Genomic DNA, 17,596 nt, shown 5'->3' on the forward strand with positions numbered 1-17,596 from the left:
ATCTGAAAGCTCTAAGATACAGTCCTCATTTACCGATCCACATTTCTTCCGAATCATTAGACTAATTGGGTAGTGACGAGTGTCTAACAAGTCCTTTTTACGAATTTCCTCTGTATATCTTGCCACTAATTTTGCATAGATCAAGGACGCAGCTAACAGCTACCTGCAGCTACCTATCAGCAGACTGTATATCAAAGTCAGAAATGCAGAGCTCTAATGAAAATGACCAAATTATAGGCATCTACAAAAGTTTCTTGTCTTTCTTTCTTTCTTTCTTTTCTTTCTTTCTTTTTCTTTCTTTCTTTCTTTCTTTCTTTCTTTCTTTCTTTCTTTCTTTCTTTCTTTCTTTCTTTCTTTCTTTCTTTCTTTCTTTCTTTCTTTCTTTCTTTCTTTCTTTTTCTTTCTTTCTTTCTTTCTTTCTTTCTTTCTTTCTTTCTTTCTTTCTTTCTTTCTTTCTTTCTTTCTTTCTTTCTTTTCTTTCTTTCTTTCTTTCTTTCTTTCTTTCTTTCTTTCTTTCTTTCTTTCTTTCTTTCTTTCTTTCTTTCTTTCTTTTTCTTTTTCAAACAAAACACACTGTGATTATTAAAATATGCAGTGAGTAATACAGACACCTCTAAATTTTTCGAGACATATTCAACATCAGGCATGGAAAATGAATAGGATGTGACTCAATCTAACTATCTATCCAGAAATGTATGTCTTTTCTTGTATCCTTAATCAGGTAACCCATAAGGTGGAGAGGTATGGGGACAGAATTCACAGGAACGTATGTATGATTTTTTATTTTTATTTTTTTCTTTCAAGCAGAGGTATTTTCTTTCCCTTTATGGTCAAGACACTCAAACCTAGTTTTCAATTGTATCTACACCCAAAAGAGATGACAAATGTGTTTTGTAAATGTGTTAATCAACTGTTAAGCAATAGGTAGTATGAACCCTATCTTCCTTAATCAGGGAGAAGACTGCATAGACAAAGAGCAAAAACTCATGGAGTTGTAGTTTAGCATAGGATAAAGCCTATAAATAAATAATTAAATAGATAGAAAGATAAATAAATAAATAAATAGCTTCTGGCAATGTTAAGCCTAACACCTTGTCCATCTTTCATCTTTTTGAAACATGAAGCATATTAAACTGATGCTTTGTAGAGCACCAGCAACTCCAAACAAATCGAGGAGGCAACTGACTCCTTCTATAATGATCAGAACCTGCCAGGTGTAGAGTAAGAGTGGCTTGATCCAAATTAGGTTTAATTTAAATATTACCCTCCAGCATTAATAGCTAGAGAAGGGGACATCCTCTGAATGTCCTGTCCTAATTCTTCTCTGTTCTTCACTGAAACTGCAAAAAACAGTGTTCTGTTTTGCTTCATACGAATGGGTGAAAGAATTATGTTTATAATGAGCTTTTAGTATTTTGCCTCCCACAGCCTCATTTGAGCTTATCACTTGTTTCCTGTAGACCATGAGTCATTCCAGCGAGTCATTTAGAAAATTGTTCTAGATTCCTCTCCAAACATCTGTTAAAAATCATCTTGCCTTCAAAATATACTAAGAAACAAGCTCTTATACAGATGTGACAACTCCAACTGCTCGTAATATTTTGTACTTAACTTCTATAGGAGGTGTATTTTTATCAAAGTGTAAAATTCTCCAGATAAACCACGATCCTGTGAATCCAAATGTTATCTTCTCTAAACTTAGGGTCAGCATGACATTTGTAGCTTCTCAAAAGGAAGAAAGTCCGTTGCAGGGCATTTGCCAGACAAATGAACCCTTCAACAGATTTCTGTACCTTGAAAGTAACTGAAACGTGTGTGGCACTGGAAGTGTGAAACTGAATCTATGCAGCTGTCAAAGATGCTGGCACTTCTGAGAGCCAGGTGAATGTTGAATGGTTTACAAGGCTTCTTTGGACAAGTACATGATCCCTTCAGACTGCCTGAATTTTTGAAGCTTGCAGTGCCAATGGCTGGTGTTTCATATGCTCGGAGAATGAGGTTCTCTCACATAAACAGAGGTTCATTTAATCAATACTATTTAAAACAAACAAACAAACAAACAAAAATCACCAGTCCCTTATGAGTTTTCTCCTAGGTGATTCTGCACATATAGTGAGGGTTCAGTGCCTAAGACAATCTACACCCTTTAGTTAGGAACCAGTTGTACTCAAGTGTTGAGAAGAATGCTGTACCATGTCATGACAATGAAGTTGCTAAGTCCAAGTCTTAAGACAGATGCATGACACAACTCCTGAGCTTACCATCTACAGCCAAACAGACCCTTGATCTGTAGTGATAACTCCTGGCATGTAGTGGACATGTTTCTTGTTCCCAAAAAGATCTGTCTGTATCAGACATCTACATACCACATAATTTTGGCTGGGAGGTTGAGAATATGTGTTCTTCAATTTCATAGTGTAGTTAATGAAGAAAGACAGTTTCTCTAGAGCCTGATTTAAAGCTTATTTCAGATGTCATGGTTCTTTTGAAATGAAAATTTTCCTCTCTCTTAACTGTAGAAAATAACCAGGATGATTAAAACAAAGTTGGTCCTTGAGAATCTCCTCCCCTTTCTTCTTATAGTGACCAGCGAGAAATGGAGAGTATGGTACTATTACTCTTTCAGTGCTGTTCCTAAAATTAATCTCCTAGCCTTTTCTGTTTCCAGTCTTTTGGCATAGGCTTATGAGGAAACCATATCTAGTCAATGGATAGTGCTGTCTGGAATTATTATTATTATTTGTTTGTTTGTTTGTTTTCTTTTTGTTTTATTTTGGTTTGGTTTTGCCAGTGTTTTGAACATGGGAGCTTTGTTAGCAGTTCTAAGATCTCAACAAAACAACATTTCCTTGTTGATAGTGAAGGGTGAATCAACAGTTTCAGACTGCCATGGCTGATGTCTTTCTTAATATATATCCAGGATACTTTGTTGTGGGGTATTCTTTATATCTAGGGGCATGTGTGTATGATACAGTAAAATAAGTTCTAGAGATCCTTAAGGAGGAGGAAGATCTTGGAGGAAAACATGTTAGAGCCAGAACCTAATACTTGATAGCTCTGCCAGCACAGCTAATTAGCTCCACAGAGAAACAAGGTTAATCAGCCCAGACAAAACATCACATCAGTTAAGTTTTATCATGTGGGCAGCTGAGCTAATAACTCCAAATAGCAATATAAAAAGACACTCAATATGCATAATACCTTCTGCTGTACTCCATCAATATGGTACATATGCACAGGGCCATCACCTTACTGATGTAATCAATGGGTAATTTGCATAACTGATTTCAGAGCAGACCCAACAGTCTAGCTAGTCAGGATGCTAAATGAAACAGAGTGGGCTGAAAGTATTAATTCACAGGAGTTCTCAGTTAACTGGAAGATTTTTTGTAGCTGATCATAGCATAAAATGATAACGAAAAGAACCAGCAATCTTCTCTATAAATTTTATATGTAAATAATTTTTTAAAACATGAAAAGGAAAGGACTTAAATAATGAACTATGTTTATCCTTTTATGTCCAGTATCTAAGTAGCTATAGAAGATGACATTTCTGTTTCTGTCATCCTCACATTTTGGCAAAGAATGTGAAAACAGAAGACATTAATTGGAAACTGAAGTTAGACAATTAAAACCAGAAATGAAAGCACCTTTTTGAAATGTGACAGAAACAGGTAGTAAAATCTTCATTGTGACTGTCTTTGAAACATCAATTTGAGACAAATTACTGGATGGGAAAATCAAGTTGCTGAATGACATTCTGCTGATGCACAGGTTGGACTGGAGGAGCAGTATGCCTCCTTTTGACAGTCAGAGTAGAGACATAGGGGTGGCAGCTGGGTAGCATCAAGAGCCTCACATGAATTGAAGCAGATGCCTAGAGAAGTTCAATTTTTTCACTGAATTATTGGTAGAATTATTTTTCCTTCTGTGCTTACATGAATTATTTCTTTCACTTTAGTAAGATTGTTCAAAAAAACAAAGAAACAAAGCAAGGAAAATTTGACTTATAGTGTACCAACTGAAGGTCCAAATGAATAACTCAAAATTATTATACCATCAACAGAGCAATGGTTATTGATGGTTATTGATCAGATGCTCTCTGTTAACTGCATGGCACATGAAATGAATAGTATCATAGTAATTTTAAGGTAAGTTCCTTACCTAGCATTTTTGAAAGGCCAAATAACAATAAAAAATAGTTCTATTATTATGCATTAAGGTTTTATGTGGACTTATATTATGGACAGTTATGGCATCTTAGTTGACTTGTCACCATATGGTAATTATAACATGAAAATAAATCCTCAAGAGAAAATAATTCTATTTTAACAATTTAATTTATAATAATGGCCTCTTTATGTAATATTATCCACTGCCTTGTAGCAGGATTAAGCAAAACAAGGGAATTTTGTCTTTTCCTACAATATCTGCACGCACAAGAAGGAATAACTGTCATGCAAGTAGTCACATATATTTTCTTGAAATACCATGCTCTGGTTTGCACCTCTATTTGTACAAGTATCCTCTTCTTTTGAAGGATCGTATTCAAAATGTACTGCAACACTGCAAAAATGAAACAGTATCCCAATTTACCCTATCATAATGGTAATTTTATTTGATATGCATCTATCAGTATAAAGCCTAGACATAGTGCAAGTACTAATGTAACAAGTAACATATTACAGTGGTTGTAGTATAAAGACATAATAGATTAAGTTCTCCTCAGGAAAAAATTAATCCAGTGCCACTGATTTCAGTGGGGAAATGCCAGTTTGTACAAACTGAGGATCTGGTGTTTTTCACAGGGCTAATTTTGATGATTAATAAGACACCAGATTGATATTTGTTGTTGTTGAATTGATTGGTGCCTGATATCCCCACTTTATTATTTAATTCCAGTATCAACAGAATTATAACTTAATTTGGACGAGTGTGTGTGCATAAAAATGATGCCACACAGAGGTTATTTACAACAATCCTATCAGATGACAGCCAAGACTTGACTGAGCTATTTGTCACCCACAATGAAGCTGGAATTACTGAGGAACTGAAAACTCTCTCTCTCACACACTTTGCCTCTCTTTAGGGGGACATACTGTATCATTACTGCCAGCCAGACCTTTTCTCCTCCATTGGAATTAAATAGCAATTCATCAGAGATGATAATTAACAGCACAAAATGAACAGGATTAGAGATGGATGAAGGATGTTTTGTAGGAAAGGACAAACAATGGGTCATCTTCCCCGTCAAGTGCAAAGAATAGACAGCCAGGTGCAGTTTCAACTTGCTTTCATGGCTTAAAGAAGAAAAGTTTACTCAGACATAAAAGCAGGGAAAAGACCTGTTTTATATGAAGGTTTAGGTGTTGATGCAGTTTTACCAAATTATCTTCAGATGTTGAAGGAACATTCTCAGGACTGGTTGAGATATCCATCTCCTTGTCTTCCCCCTTTTGTAAGAAATAAAATACAAAGATATGGTAGTCTGTATGTGGGGAAAGAGATGCTAACACTGCTCTTGAATAACACTGCAGGAAACCATCATGGCTGAGCAAGGACCTGCTGGTCAGCCTGAGGTGTAGGAAGAAAGAGCATAGGCACTGGAAGCAGAGACACCTGACCTGGGAAGAAGAGTGTAGGCATGCTGCCCAGATGGGATGAGGAAAGTCAAGGCACAGCTGGGACTGAGCATGGCAAGAGATTCAAGGAATAACAAGAAGGGATTCTGTAGGTACAATGGTCAGAAAATACAGGCCAGGGAGAGTGTACCCCCTCTGATAGACAAGAAGGGAGATCTGGTAACAGCAAGCATGGAGGAGCCTGATGTACTCAACAACTTCTTTGCCTCAGTCTTCACTGTCAGTCAGGCCCCCCATGTCTCTTGAGCCCTGTACCCTGTAGATGTCAGCTGGAGAAGCAAAGTTCCTCCCACTGTAAGTGAAGAGCAAGTTCAAGAATATCTGATGAAACTGAACGGCTACTACTGGCATATGGGGCCTGATGACATGGACACCAGTGTCCTGAAGGAATTGGCTGATGGAGTTGCTAAGCCAACCTCCCTCCATCCTGTTTGAAAAGTTCTGACAGTCAGGTGAAGTCCCAGGTGACTGGAAAAAAAATGAAATATCACTCCCATTTTTAAAAAGGGTAGGAAGAAGTATTCAGGGAACTACGGTTCAGCCTCACCTCTGCACCTGGGAAGATCGTCGAACTGATCCTCCTGCAAACAATGTTAAGGCACATGTGAGAGAAGGAGGTGATCTGGAGACAGACAGCATATGGCTTCACCAAGGGCAGTTTGTGCCTGACCAATCTGGTGGCCTTCTCTGGTGGAATGATTGCATCAGCTGATATGGGAAGACTGACAAATGTCATCTACCCAGACTTCTGTTAGGCCTTTGACACAGTCCCATATGACATCCTGATCTCCAAATTGGAGAGATATGGATTTGAAGGGTTCTAAGAGCAAATTCTTTATTCTGAGAGTGCTGAGGCACTGGAACAGGCTGCCCAGAGACATTTTGGATGCTTCTTCTTTGGAAGTGTTCAAGGCCAAGCTGGATGGGGTTTCGGGCAACCTGATCTAGGTGGCATCCCTGCCCATGGCAGAGGGGTTTGGAAAAATATAATCTTTATGGTCCCTTCCAACTCAACCCTTTCTATGATTCTACGATTCTATGATTCTATGACTTTAAGGTTGTTCTTGGCCCTCAGACTTGAAACTCAATATACTCCAGCAGCCAGATGCAAAGGCTGGCACTATCAAACTATTTCTGAGGGGTGCATATCTTTTGTTTTACCAAGCTGTTTCAAATGGCTTCCCTCCATCTTACTCTTTCATTTTTATCACCCTTCCAAGGCAGGACTTTATGCACTATCATGCTCTGCTCAACTGTAATTGAATATTTGGCTATCAGTGCCTGACACTGGGTCCAGAAAGTTTCTCTTCCAAAGCAAAAGCAGGAGCTCTCTTTTGCCAATGGAAAGAGGGCTGCATCAGTGCCAGAAACCATGGAGTAGATGATGGAGCGATGAATGCTGTATAGTAGGTCCCATAAGACTTTCTATGAGTGCCTTGTGGATAGGACATAATGAATAAGAATAGTAAAATGTACATGGATACAGTAAAATGTGTGATACAGATTATGCAGGGAGAAAGGTATTATTCCTGTCAACTACTTTCTGCTGTGCACCCTGCTTCCTCCCCAGGTTTCACAAAGAATCAGGACAGATGAAGAAATCCACACAAAACACCGCCTCTAATTAATGTTGAGCATATCTGCAGGTTTGTAGTAACAGCAATAGGAAAAAAAAAAAAAGTTTTATCGCCACATTATATGACACCTCAATTCTAGCGATGTTTTCCTTGAAATATACTTGAAAATATATGGTCTTTTTTTTTTTTTTTTTTTTTTTTTCTTTCTTTCTTTCCTAAACAACCTGCCTTTCCTGCAGGTTGAAGCCTAGAAGACATAATGACTTTTGACAGTATGCTTAAAGCTTAAGGACTGTGTGCTCCCCTTTATTCCTTTATACTCAAGAGCAGTGAGAAGGGCAGGGTTTTACAGTGATCAAATTACCAGGAGGAAAGAAAATATGATTTGTGCTCGTCTGGATTTTCAACATCTATCAAAGAGAGACAAAAGATGGGGTAAAACATAAGGAACCATGGAAAACATTGAATGTAGGGGTTTCTAATCTAGCAGCACTGGGATTTGTATATCAGGACATAGAAGTAAGTGAGCCATTTATAACCTGTGTGTAGGTCACAATTCATCACAATTCATTCCCTTCAAGCCAGCCTCCAAATCTAGAAATCCAATCAAATTGCAGTTTTGTCCCACAAAGAGATGCAGGTTTCTGTGGATAGCAAAGATGCTGTTCACTGTAAGAGCAATAATTTATAGCGTGATTTGCATAATAAATAGATATGGCTATAACTCAGACTGGGCCAACAGTTTTTAGACTCATTTTCAATGCATGCTTGATTATGCTCTCCCCTGATGGCTTTAGTCAGATATTCAGATGAACAAAACTAAGCATGAATATAGATGGCAAATAATGAGATATTCATTATGCAACAACACGAAACTATTTTCATATGGAAACAATATTTGTTTTTAATGGCCAGGTTAACAATGCTCATCTTGATTCTGATAGTAGTTTACACCTTCACCAAAGCACCATGTAGAAATGTTAAGCTAAAGTGACTGGAATTTATGTCAAGACAAAATATGGGTGACATCCTTCTAGTTTCTGTCTTTTCCATTCCTATGTTTATTTGAGGCTGATTTATAAACATGTTTTCACATGCCAACACCATATTCAGAGCTCAGTCTTTGTTTAACCTCTTCTGACGTGTACACTGGCTCTCCATCTTTCCAGGAAACTATGTTTGTTCCCATTACTCCATAACAACTTTCAAGAAGAAGGAATAGCACTACTGAACACACATGAGTACCTGCATTTAAGGGACAATTATCTTACATCAAAGTTTGTTTTTTTTTTCTCTTTTTAGAGTGATAGCTTACCTTACTCCATGATCATCAGCCTCACAAGAGAGATATCTGCACTGTTGATGAATATAGTTGAGCTGTAGCACAGCTATAGCTGAAAATATTGCTGAGGCCAATACAGAAAAATATTCAATGTATGATTCATGTTTCAGACATTTATTTTAAGATGAGATTAATTATGCCCAGCAAATCCTTACTTCCCTCAAGTGATTCTGAAAGAGCCAAAAGAAACAACAAAGATGCAGATATCTACACTTCTTATGCTCAGATAAATCTTATCCCTTGAAACAGTTCTTAGGTCTCTAAAATCTAGTTATATTCTGGGTCATAATAAAAATCTTTGTTCTTGTTCTTGTTCTTGTTCTTCTTGTTCTTGTTCTTCTTGTTCTTGTTCTTCTTGTTCTTGTTCTTGTTCTTGTTCTTCTTCTTCTTCTTCTTCTTCTTCTTCTTCTTCTTCTTCTTCTTCTTCTTCTTCTTCTTCTTCCTATTATTATTATTATTTAAGAATTTAAATAAATGAATAATCAAATGCTTACATTTCCATAAGCTTGTGTGTAAGTTACCATCACACTTGGTAGACCAATACTTTTTGCTGAATTCAGAGGAAAAATGTGTATGATTGTCATGATTTATTAGAATTCTTCTGTTTATGTCTTAAGATGTTTGGATCTACTGTATGATTCTTGCATTAAAGAAAATTTAAAAAGCTTTTTTCTCCCCCCCACTGTAAGGGAGTTTACCATGCTGATTTACTGTTGTACAACTGGAAATACAATCTGGTACACAGCAGGTGAGTCATGTAAGGCATGAGATGGTAAATTGAATTGGAAGAACAAAATAATATTTTAAACTGTGTCTTCTGTAGTTGGGAAGAAACCTGAGTAAACTTAAGCTAGATGATAGAAGACTGCTGAGAACTGTGGATCTACACTACTTGAAAGCACAGGTACTTCTTATATTGATTGTGAATTTCCTATAAATACATATGGATTTTTTTGTTTGTTTTATGTTTTTGTTATTGTTGTTGTTATTATTTTTATTTTCTAAATAACAGGTCTTCATGCTTGGCACCTGAATGATTCTTTGTTTCCAGCAGAGAAACTGTGGGTTTATGGCCTGAGAATAACAATAGGAATGTGTTTATTACTAGGGTCACAGCTGGAGATGATTATTGCTTTTTCTTTGTCAAAAGGAAATGCTACAGGGAGCTAAATGTGCTTTCAAACTGATTTAAGGGAGCATTCCTGGAAAACAAAGTCCTCTCACTCTGTTTTATTTTTCCTGTCTGAGATTTAGGTTTACTTTACCACAGGAAGGATGGAGGTCTGCATTATTTTTGTTGTGACAAGAAAAATTGCAAAGTTTTTCATGATTTGTTTCATTCAGAAGACTGGGGAGAAATCAAGGATAAGGGTTCTCAGAATTAGGGATTCTTATCCTCTGCAAACTTACAATTGTGCCAGCATATAGCAAATGGTAGTTAGACAGTCTATCTATGCCATACATCATAGCTTCATTCTCTATAGGCTGCTAAATCTAGAAAGCGCTGGAAAGGTCTTTTAGCACTGAGCTCTTGTGCTAGCTCAGGTAAAGTCAGTTTGGTGGTAACTGCATTACACAGTGCAGACATGTTGTAAATGCCAATCCAAAGCTTTCTGTAGAAAATAAGATGAAGTTTCTCTAAAGAAGGCATTCCCATATTGAAGCTCTGTGGCAGAAATGACTCTTTGCAAAAAAAGTCCAAAGGATAGTATTTAAAACATTTTAAAGACATATCTCATCTTCCAATCTCAGTAGCTGGTTCAGTCAATGGTAATCTCAGCAGAAGATTGGTATCAATCAGCCTTTTTATAGACATGAATGCATGTCTAAACATCATTTTTTGTAATTAATACAGTCCATTCTTCCACTCTCCCATTGACTTTGGTAGCTGAGATGTAATCTAATTTCATTTCTGTAACATAATCTTGTTTGTTTTTAGAGTACTTCCCCCTGCTAATATTAAAATCCTATTCATTTATTTGTATGCACTGTTAGATAGATGTGCATCTGTGGGTGGATTGTAAACATGCAAGAGCTGATATATGAAGAAATGTTGTTAGCAGGATGAAATTACTTAGGGTTGAAAAAACATCCAGAAAGCTCAATGTTTGATGAGCTTTTTCATGTCATAAATATAGACATAATATTCATAAGACAGAGGTGGCAGTGGTTCTCCAGAAACATGTGTCAGTCTGTTCATAGTCTTTGCAGACTGAAAGGGTATCTTTAAAAATTTCCTTTGCTGAACTACAGACAATGAAGTTTACATTTTATTCTAATTTCAGAGGACTAACTTTAAGAATCAGGAAGTCTCATGTTCCAGACTGATTCATCTGGTGAACATTCAAATTATAAATATAAACTGGTGCCTGGCCAGTTACAGACATCTGCAGTATAGACATCTTCAGCTAGGCTGGTCATCTCATATTCTTCTCAGTGTCAGAAGAGAGAAAGTGGAATTTCTGAGGATCAGATCATCTTATCAGAAAATAGACTTTAAAAATATATCAGGAGAGCCATTCATAAAGACGTCTATATCTCTCCAATTACAAGGCAACTGGTTCATGAATATTTTCACTGTAGGTGCTGAAAGCAGGCAAGGAATTGCACCCAAAAAATCCCCCATGGATGCTAAGGTGGATTTTGATGACTGGTAGGACTTAGATTAAGAGGACAACATAGTGTGTTTCAAACGTCTTTGACTTGGAGCTTTCTCACCACTAAGAGAATTATAAGCAGTTATGTCTCACTATGGATCATGTAGGGGGGTGTAGTCTGCAAGCCTTAGACACTGAAGGAGACCAAATCCACCCAAAGTGTCCTAGAAGAAACCCCAAATACAGTCTTAACTTTTTACAGTGGTTAGCCTCTTTGGTATTTAACAGATACTAGGTACATATATTGGAATTTCATATCTAAATACCTGTGACAACTGGACAATTACCACAACATGCAGTCATAAACTGGTATTTATATATCAGTAGTATATAAATATTTCAACTCAAATGGAAACACAAGTCATTTTAAGTATTACCTAAATATCCTACTTTCAGCATTAAAATATATGAAATGAGATGACAAGATAAAGGATGCCAGAGGTGAAAAGAGTTGTAACCTTAAATTATGAAACAAGTTGAGGGTAAACCAGCACAGACATCAGACTTCTGGAGCTTTACTATTCCATGAGGTCATATTGCCTTCCCACTCTGTGAATTCTCTAAGTAAATAAATACCAGCTACGGATAATGAACTCCATTACTCTAATTAAAAACAGAGCCTGCTCCCACTGCCTGGCCCTTGAGGAAATGCCTGGACATTATTCCCATGGCATTATGTGAATACATTAGAATGGCATGGTATATATGCTATTAAACTCCTGTTTAACTGAGAGACAGAGGCAGAGACACAGATAACACACTGAGATTAGGAATGCTGTATTGTGTTTGAGCAGAATTATAGATTTGAGTCATAGTATATCTGTTTACAGCTTGAAAGCTTTAAATCTGGGTTTATGTATAGATTAGCTCAGGTCCTGAAATGTGATGATCCTTTGAATGACAGTTTAGCCTTGGGATTATATGCAATGTAAAAAAAAAGGTATATAAAATATAAATTAACTAAAGATTAGTATGTATAAAATCTCTTAGTTCTTGCCTTCTCAACGCTAAGCACAAGGTAGCAAGAACTAACTGTATTAATTAATTATTTTATTTATTTATTGCTATTAAAATCTAAAAGGTTTGGTAACTTTTATTCCTATAAGCGTGCTCTGGCTGAAATCACTTACTTTGGCTTAATCAGTTTCCTACAGGTTATTATAAACAAAGACACAATAATTATAAACAAGGAAAAAAAAAATGTTTTAGTGCATAGATCAGTGATGTTGCCTATACCGCTCAATTCCCAATGAGCATTTTATCTTAGAAGAGATTCTTAAACTTAAAATAGTCAATAAAAGCCTTTTCCCTGAACTAAAAGTACCTTAACTGTTTTCTGTACTAACAGACTGAACAGTAAGCATAAATGCAGCTGTTACATCAGTTACATATCAGTCTGACAGGCCTAAGTATAGCTAGTTCTGCTTGTCTTGCGATTAATCTCAAGTAAAAGTAGGTGACAGTAATTGCTGTTGTTGGGAAATGAGTTCTCCTGAGAAGAGAGCAGTTCTGTGAATGCAAAAAATGTGGCATAACATGTATTGAGAGCTTACTGTGTCAAGGCAAAATTCCACATTCAGAAATAGGGAGTGAATTTATGCATCTAATGAAATATACATCTGAGGAATTCCTTTAAAATATTCAGCCAGAGTCAACCCTAGCATATGTCTGGCAGAGGAATTGTGCCTGTTAGTAAGCCCATTATATCTAAGGGTAGTATTCTATATTTTTGATTATGTGATTTCATCTGAAATTAAGGCTAAGTAAAATAAGACCATCATTAAAAATGGTCTAGATAAATAACTTCTGTTGAACTTAATGACATTGTCTTAAATTCATTACCTCTTATCTTTCAATATGCAGAGTAAGACATCAATATGTGGGAATTCTCGTGAAGGTCTGTAGGCGAGCCAGGCTGCTGTGTTTCTGTTATAATCAATGGAAAACAACTCTTTGCTGTCTGTGAAGTTCATAAAGAGATTCAGCTCAGCATATGTAGGTGCATCTTTTGTTGGAGGTGAGCATAGGTCTTTCTCACAAGCAACTTGATCCAGTCATCTTCTAGTGGCATTTGAGATGCTTGAAAGTAACCAGATCATAGAATCATAGAATCATAGAATCATAAAATGGCTCCAGTTGGAAGGGACCTTAAGATCATCTAATTCCAATCCCCTGACATAGGCAGGGATGCTACCCACTAGATCAAGTTGCCCAGGGCCTCATCTAACCTGATGCTGAACACCTCCAGGGATGGGACATCCACAGCTTCCCTGGGCAACCTGTTCCAGTGCCTCACCACCCTCTGAGTGAAGAATTTCCTCCTGAACTCTATGCTAAATCTCCCCTCTTTTAGTTTAAAGCCATTCCCCTTGTCCTGTCATTGTCTAATTGAGCAAGGAGTTGCCCTCTATCTTTTTTATAAGTCCCCCTTAAGTACTGAAAAGCTGCAAGACATCCATGTAGGGCTAGCAAGTGACACAAGTTTTAAGACAGAGCCATGCCACCACAAGATAGAAGATGGAGGCCAGACAATTCTCTGAAATGGCCACAGAGAAATACATATTTTATACTCTCTACTCTATAGTACTATATGTGTGATTCAGCAGCCTGTGCAATGCCTCTTGAAGATTCTCTAGGTCTGGCTTTTAGCTGTCACTCAGGAAGGGCTTGGACCTTCTGTGTACTCTGTGTCATGTCTGCGTGCCCATGCCGCTATCTCTGATGCTGCAGAAAGCAGTATGTGCCAGTGGTTAGGAGCTGGATATGTATGATAGGAGAATGAGGAAAACGGGCTATTTAAAAGGGATACAGATTTGGAGATTCTGGGGTCACAGCTGGGAAATGGGAGTGTGGAGAATTACAATTGGTGAGAAGCTGTTGAAGAGATGCTGAGAGGGATTTAACTCTCAAAGAGGAAACAGACGATTTGTTGTTGTTTTTAGAATAATTGAAGGCTACACTTCACATTTTTGAGGGGAATATATGTACTGCCCTTGTCCTCTGAGAAATAAAATAACCATACTATGTAAATTAAGGTAAAATAGATGATAGTGCTAGTCCAATTCCCTCACCTTTTCCAAAGCTGAAGATAAGACACATAGTATTGTCTGTATAGTGTGACATCACTTGAAAGGAATAAAAAATAATAAATAAATAAATAAATAGATAAAAGAAAAAGACAATTCAGATAATTACTTCTTATGCGTATTGCTTATAAAACCCACAGCAAGGGACAGAGTATTTTAGATTTGTTTTGAGAATATAGAAGAAATATCTAAGGTTAATGGGTCTGGTAGATGAAGGTTTGTGGAGATCACCTGCTATTACTTGGGACACACAATGAAATTGGGGAAGAGTTGTACAGAGGTAGTCCTGCACAGGTAATGTGTCCCACAGTGGGACCTTCAAGTTTGTTCTGTAACTTACTACTGCATAACAAGTGTTCTGCATTAATGGCAGAAATCTGAAGAGAAGTCATGAGACTTGGCTATAAATATGTAAGATGACTGAGATTCTGGGAGGACCTCTGTAAGAATGGACTATATTTAAAATCATTTTGTATTTGAAAAAGTATTTTAAGGTCATTATGTTCATAACAAATTTCCAGACAGAGGGTGATGTTAAATAGACATGAACTAAGATTTAATGGAAGAAGAAGTATTCTAAAATGTGTGCAAATTAATATGAAAATCAGAAGGCAAGTCTTAAAAGGGTAGAGTTTAAGAATATTTCTTTAACATTTTGTTGAGAACATATCTCTCAAATCTGTTTGTCAAATGTTCTTCCAGGCCATGGTATATGAAAGGTATATGAAAAGGAAGATGAACTTCTAAAATGTTTTATCTTCTCTTTCTAAAAATACTTTGACTTTTTAGTCATAAAGACTGTAAATGATACTTCTTGATTTCTGCCAAAGTAAGTCTGCAGCTCTCTCTATAATTTTGGTGTGACTGCTGAGAGTTGGAGGTGGAAACATTAACAAATGTTAACTGAGACTTCTCTAATTTTAATCTAATCATAGATCAAATGGACTTGACAGGACAGAGTGAAACAAGATATTATTTAAGCTTTATTAATACAACTCTATTAACAGAAAATACCACTTCTATCCAGTGATCAAGACAAATGTTTTAAAAGTGTGCAAGCATGTACAGATGGATACAAATGAAGTAATTCTAAGTGAATCAACCAATTACTTCAAATATATTCTAAAGAAAAGAAAACACAACTTTCTAAGGATGTCTTTCCTTGTATCACCACAGTTATGCACAAAAGTGCCAGATCCCCAGTACAGCTCCTGGTGTGCAGACAAGACTAAGTCAATCAGGCAGCACTATTTCCTGTGTTATGTAGGATTGCTTTGAAATTCTCCATCTGGACAAAACAGAGGAAGAAATCAAACAGAGGAAAAAAAAAAAAAAGAAAAAAAAAAAAAAAAGATGATATTTCCTTGCTTCCCCAAGTGCTTCCCTTTTATTTTGGAGTGAAACAGAAAACTGAAAGGTAAAATATATACATATAAAGTACAGAAGAAGTGAAAATAAAGCTACACTTTAGAAATATAATGAAAGGATGCAATTTAATAGTGAAGATCAGTAATTTGTAAATTCCACAAATGTTCATGCAAGGTAGTCACCATAATTAGCTGTTACATTAGCAGTTGTATGGGTATATATGAACATAGTGCTACCGATAATTTTTCAATCCTCTTATATTTCAGGACAGGAAGTACATCTTGAAATAGGACAGTGCTATGCACAATCTACCTACTGTAGGGGTTCTGCTAGAGCTACCCTAAAGAATTCGTAAGAGGGACAATGATGCAAAAACCGATACATATAAACACATGAGAATACAAGCAACAGCAATGAACATAATGTTCTTATAGACACAGCTTAGTATTTCCTCTGCTTCTGGCATTTTGGATAAATATTGCATCCCTGAGGAAACAATAGCCAGCTCATCCTTACAACACAAAAGAATTATCCTCTTTCCAGAGAGATACACAGTGGGTATTTGTAATTTGGGAAGAGTCTCTGCTTCTGACATCTCCAACACTACAGCTGAAGTGGATGTATCATCCTGAAGGGAATCTTCATCAGAACACAGTGTTCTCTGAGGAGATGAGGAGCTTGTGGCTCAGAAACACCAGCCTGACCTTTACTGCACGCTCTTGTTTACTCACACTGGCTCAGCTTAGGAACTACATGGATGAAGATCTTCAGTGTCAAAACTTAAAGTGAAAGAATGGACCTGAAAAGATATCTGTAGAAGTAAAAATATAAAATTTGAAAAGGAAACAGAAATGTTTAAATGCTGAGACAAATATGAGATGCTAGACTTGAAGGAGACATGGGGTAGAACTAGATCAGGAAATACCATGTAGTGAAAGTCAATATGAAAATATCAAATTTAAGAAGCAAATGTAATATAGCCATACAAGCATTACAGCTTGACTGTGAAGTAGTTTGGAGTACAGATATTCCCAAGGCTTTTGCCCAAAGCTTATACACATTTGTTAGTGTCTGAATTCTACTTTTGCTTGTTTGCTTGAAAACTTCTTACCCAGTGAGATGACTACCAGGTGTTTAGGTGTATGTACTTTGCTGTTAGATTTGCCCAACTTTCTGACCATTTTTTATTATTATTTTTATTTATTTATGTATTTATTTATTTATTTATTTTCCCAGAATGAAACCCAGTATTGACTGAGAACCTCCTCTCTCTCTCATTTTAGTTTTGTTTTGTTTATTCTTAAAGAGATTTAGGTCTAAGGTTTGGTTTTATATGGTTTTATATTACTGATGTTATGCATTATCCATTTCTTTTTTCTCTGAAACACTGCTTTAGGCTTACAGAAGCTTATAGGAATCTTACAGGAGATCAGTATCAGCAACTCTTAAAAGAATAATAAAGCAATGGTAAGAGCAACAAGTAGAACATGATGAAAATATTATATGGAATTACATTTATGAGAAAAGAAGTATATGTGAACTTCACATAACAATGCCTGCTGTTTGGAAAATGTATTAATTTCTGAAGGATGGAAATGAAGAGTCATATTTCAGCATATACACCAAGCTCCTTTATCTTGGAACTTGCAGCTTACATGAGCTATATTCAAGCTATCTCAGGAATATTCAGCCTGAGAAATATTGTCATTCAAGATCATCATCTCCACAAAGTGCTTTCCCAATTTTCTCGTTTTCTGTAGGAATTAAATAGGGTAAGTTCCTATCTTCCTGGAGACAGGACTGAATAAAATGAAAAATTCATGAGAAATAGGTAGATCCTCTAACAATGTGCATATTTTATAAGGCCCCGAGTACAAAAGCAGAAGGATCTTAGGCAAAGCATAAAATTTTGTGTTGGGTGCTC

This window comes from Anas platyrhynchos, chromosome 2, assembly GCF_047663525.1.
Source record: "Anas platyrhynchos isolate ZD024472 breed Pekin duck chromosome 2, IASCAAS_PekinDuck_T2T, whole genome shotgun sequence".
Lineage (NCBI taxonomy): Eukaryota > Metazoa > Chordata > Aves > Anseriformes > Anatidae > Anas > Anas platyrhynchos.